Raw genomic sequence first — 5,486 nt, forward strand, 5'->3', positions numbered from 1 at the left:
AGACTGGTGGAGGTGGCCGTGTTGGCCGCTGTGGCTTGGCCGGTTGAAGAACTGGAGGTGGGGGACGTGCTGTTCGCTGTGGCTTGGAACCGCACCGGGCAGAACCAACTCACAAGCTCCCAGCCCCAGCCCCCCCCCTCAAGGAGTGGCTGCCAGACACTTTCATCGTGACCTGGAAAAGTATTTTGGGGTGGGCGGAGGGAGGTGAGGAGGAGGGCAGAGTCTTCCCCTTTAAATTGTCCATATTGTCTTTTTATTGTCTTTGTTTGATTATCTGAAAAAAATTCTTGTGGCTTGGGGGGGGGGGGCGTGGCATGAAATTTGGATGGCTGTGATTGCTGTGATCTGTTGTGCAAAATCATTGTTTTGTAATAATGAATCATTCTTATGGGGTCTGAGTCTTCTGGTGGTGGTGGGTGATTAACTGTGAAAGATTTGAAAAAAAAATCCTGGTCTGTGATGTCTGTTGACGGTGGCGTGACGATGTCCTGGAGAGTCCGGGTAGCACGCGGTCCACTTCCGCCCTGAGTGGGAGGAGCTTGCTGGCGCGACGCTTCCTTTCCGCACCTGGAAGCCTTCCCCGACATCCTCCGTCGAGGGCGAGGCTTCCGGGAAGACGGCAACATGTCGTCGTCTTCGGGCCAAATGAAGTCAATGGGGACCTCTTCACTATGTGGCCTCAACGTCAACCTTCTTTGCGCGAGGGAAGAGTAGCGCAGCGTTTCCTCTTCCATCACGCTCAGCACCGCCAATGACGCCTCGTCCAAATCTCCTGCGAAGGAGCGTTTTTGCTGGGAACATTCTGTCAGACTTGGACTTGGATTGTTTGTGCTCCTTCGGCGCAGAGGGAATATGGGACGAGCCAGGCCTGAATTCAGGTACATAGTTTTAATGTTATTAATACTCAAAATACAAAAAAAAGGCAAACCAAGGACGCGCTCTGTGGCGGATAAAAATCTATACTATAACTTAGACCAAAAACAGCACAATGGCAATACTATCTACAAACAAACAAAAGATACTATCAAAGACATAAATACAAACAAAAACTTACTTGGCGTGGATGAATCAAAAAGCATGGCATGAAGTATGTAAGGCAATGAAAGTTAGAACGGCATGGGTAATGAAAGTTGATGTTCCCAGACTGATGGACAGAAAGAAATTGACTTAAATAGTGGCTGTGAATAATTAGGAACAGGTGCGGGACTGAGGGCATGGGCGTGACTAGGAGGGCAAGGTGAAAAGCAATGAGTTGTCATGGTAACAAAACAAACCAGGAAATGAAAAAATGGAACAAGAGTCCAGAAAACAAAACAAAACATGATCAAACATAAAACCAGATTTACAGACGTGACAATATAGAACAATCCCAGGGGAAGGTGAATACTTTTGCAAGGCTATCAATATTTAAAGGGGAACATTATCACAATTTCTGAAGGGTTGAAACCAATAAAAATCAGTTTCGAGTGGTTTATTTTATTTCTCAAAGTTTTTCTCAAAATTTTACCCATCACACAATATCCCGAAAAACGGCTTCAAAGTGCCTGACTTACACCATCGCTATATCAACCTGTCTATTGTCCTCTGACGTCACTGCGTGAAGCCACCAGAAACAAACATGGCAGGTAGCACAGAAAGGTATAGCATAGTAGCTTTGATTCAGACTCGGATTTCAGCAGTTTAAGCGATTCAACAGATTACGCATGTATTGAAACGGATGGTTGGAGTGTGGAGGCAGGTACCGAAAACGAAATTAAAGAAGAAACAGAAGCTATTGAGCCATATCACGACAGACAGTGGCACGGGAGGAAGCGCGGACGAATTTGGCGATCGGCTTCTAAGCAATGATTGGTGTGTGTTTGTTTGGCATTAAATGTGGGTGGAGGGAAAGGCTGGGTACAAATATAGCTACAAATGAGGCATAATGATGCAATATGTACATACAGCTAACCTAAATAGCATGTTAGCATCGATTAGCTTGCAGTCATGCCGTGACCAAATATGTCTGATTAGCACACTCATCATAACTCAATAACATCAACAAAACTCACCTTTGTGATTTCGTTGACTTTATCGTTGGAAATGCATCTGCTTTGAGTGTCGCAGGATATCCACAAATTCTTGCCATCTCTGTCGTAGCATAGCTGTCGTCGGTGCAGTGTGCAGAACAAACGAGGGACTTTCGCATCTTTTGACCACTGTTGCAACTTGAGTCCGTCTCTGTTCATTTTGTTACACCCTCCGACAACACACCGACGAGGCATGATGTCTCCAAGGTACCAGAAAATAGTCGAAAAAACGGAAAATAACAGAGCTGATTTGACTTGGTGTGTGTAATGTGTTTGAGAAAATGGCGGGTCGCTTTACGATGTGACGTCACGGGTGAAAGGTCATTGCTCCAACAGGCTAACAATTGAAAGGCGTTTAAATCGCCAAATTCATCCTTTTAGAGTTCGGAAATCGGTTAAAAAAATACATGGTCTTTTTTGTGCAACATCAAGGTATATATTGACGCTTACATAGGTCTGGGGATAATGTTCCCCTTTAACTTTGCTATCAGTATATGAACATGGATGTGAATTTCAGCTCATACATGCGGACGTCTCAGGCGGTAGCTCATAGTAACGGCCCTCTTGACCATCATCAGTCAAGGGGAAGGTCATGTTGTCAGTGCTTTAACAATCATCTCCAAGCCAACGGTGAAGCACCGAGTAACATGTTAGGAAAAGCTGACCTTGTGTGTCAAGCGAGACAAGACTGACAAGGAAAGAAGCAATGCGCTGAAAGGGTTACGCAGAGTCTTCTGCAGTTTGCCAACTGAAAATAAATTGAAAATGTATGTTTTTCCAGCATATAGCAAGAGGAAGTGCGGTGGATCTTCCAATAGCGAATGCCCGATCAATACAAATTGGAGTTCAACCTTTAATGTCTTGAAAAATTTGCGTCCAAATTTAAACAAAACTAAAGGGGACCTAAAATGCAAAACGTTATTTACCTGTTGGTAAATGTTTTTGTTTATTTGGGATCTGAATAAGTCCCAAAAATTGATATCAAACCATATGTGCAAAGCGGAAATATTTAAAAAACAATCTTGCCTTCGGTCAGCACGGTAGACAGGGGTTAGTGCGTCTGCCTCACAATACGAAGGTCCTGAGTAGTCCTTGTTCAATCCCAGGCTCGGGATCTTTCTGTGTGGAGTTTGCATGTCCTCCCCGTGACTTTGTGGGTTCCCTACGGGTACTCCGGCTTTCTCCCACTTCCAAAAGACATGCACCTGGGGATAGGTTAATTGGCAACACTAAATGGGTCCTAGTGTGTGAATGTGAGTGTGAATGTTGTCTGTCTATCTGGTGTTGGCAACTTGTCCAGGGTGCACCCCGCCTTCCACCCGATTGTAGCGGAAATAGGCACCAGCGCCCCCCGCGACCTACTCAGTGACCAAGTGGTTAGAGTGTCTGCCCTGAGATAGGTAGGTTGTGAGTTCAAACCCCGGGCGAGTCATACCAAAGACTATAAAAATGGGACCCATTGCCTCCCTGCTTGGCACTCAGCATCAAGGGTTGGAATTGGGGGTTAAATCACCATAAATGATTCCCGGGCGTGGCTCAGCTGCTGCTCACTGCTCCCCTCACTTCCCAGGAGGTGATCAAGGGGATGGGTCGAATGCAGAGGACAAATTTCACCACACTTAGTGTGTGTGTGTCAATCATTGGTACTTTAACTTTAAACCATAAAGGGAATAAGCGGTAGAAAATGGATGGATGGAATCTTGCCTTCATTCATACTTCCTCCAGACAAGCCTTTTGGAATTTGCCCAACTTGTGACATTCCTCCAACTTGTGACATGAACTGAATTATATTTATACAGCGCTTTTCTCAAGTGACTCAAAGCGCTTTACATAGTGACACCCAATATCTAAGTTATATTTAAACCAGTGTGGGTGGCACTGGGAGCAGGTGGGTAAAGTGTCTTGCCCAAGGACACAACGGCAGTAACTAGGATGACACAAGCGGGAATCGAACTTGCAACCCTCAAGTTGCTGGCACGGCCACTCTACCAACCGAGCTATACCGCCCCAATATACCGACATCAGTGGACATTTCCATCCATGGTAGAAGTTTACCCGAAGAGCTTTGCAGGAGTCTGCCAGTGTATTCCGACATTGTAGTCAATAAAGTCCTTCTTTTTCTGTATCCTATTGTTGTGGGGCAGACTGACTCGTCAACATGGCAAGAAGGGTGGAAGACGCAGCCGACGTGGAGCCACTTAAATAGGACAGCTCACAAAACAGACCATCCTGAAGAGACGGTCAGAAAGCGGCTTGAGGGCTGTCTGTAAAACATATGTGCAAAATTCTGACCTAAAAAAACACCACTACATGTTCTGTAGACCACAAGGAAATATTTTAAATGTCCAACAAAAAAAACAAAAATCATAACATGTTGCATGATGCAGTGACATGTGGTGAGGTTCATAACTGGTGAGGCACTGACACCGTTTTTGTTTTTTTTATATGTTGTGCTCTAATCAAGGTTTATACAGGTTGTTGTAAAAATGTATTTATTAATAACATTTAAAACCCTTTGTGGTCTTACAGTTCATGTTATTTGTACCTGAAGTATATGCTATATCTATCTCCAGGTAAACTTGCTGATGTGTTGTAAATGGTGAAATGGAAAATGGGTTATACTTGTTTAGCGTCAATCAAGGTGTGTCCAATTTCTTTGTCAGGTAACGGTGGAGGGCCAGGTGTTTGAGCCGCAAAGCCCTCGAAACGAAATGTGCTCGCATACCTCCCTAAATATCGAATGCTGTACAACTAACAAACTAATCACAAGAGTGTAAGTAAAAAAACTGATAAAATAATAAGTTAAATAGTGGAGTTCACATAGTTTAACCCACAACAAAACACATTTTAAATACCGTAAGATAATGCGTCAGTACTTGCATATTTCGCAGAAAATGTCGTCTTCTCAACAGTCTTCTTTGTTGGTGTAGACAGGTGAAAGAAAATAAAAACAACCCAAGCAAAGCCAAATATTGCGTGCGACGGTATTTTGGAAGTAAAAACACATTTGTCTCACCTGTGTTATGGGAGTGCCGGTAAATGGCGATGGTTGATGACGTGGCGAATCTCAAGCGACGTCCGAATTCCGAACGCAATTGTTAACACTTTGCCATGACACTAATTTCTAAGGGCCAAAAAAAAGTGAAGTGAAGTGAATAATATTTATATAGCGCTTTTTCTCTAGTGACTCAAAGCGCTTTACATAGTGAAACCCAATATCTAAGTTACATTCAAACCAGTGTGGGTGGCACTGGGAGCAGGTGGGTAAAGTGTCTTGCCCAACGACACAACGGCAGTGACTAGGATGGCGAAAGCGGGAATCGAACCTGGGGCGGAGGCATGGTTGTGGGCGTGGTTCTGACGGGGGGCGTGGCATATATATATATATATATATATATATGTATGAGATACTTGAAT

The sequence above is a fragment of the Nerophis ophidion genome, linkage group LG03, assembly GCF_033978795.1.
Source record: "Nerophis ophidion isolate RoL-2023_Sa linkage group LG03, RoL_Noph_v1.0, whole genome shotgun sequence".
NCBI lineage: Eukaryota > Metazoa > Chordata > Actinopteri > Syngnathiformes > Syngnathidae > Nerophis > Nerophis ophidion.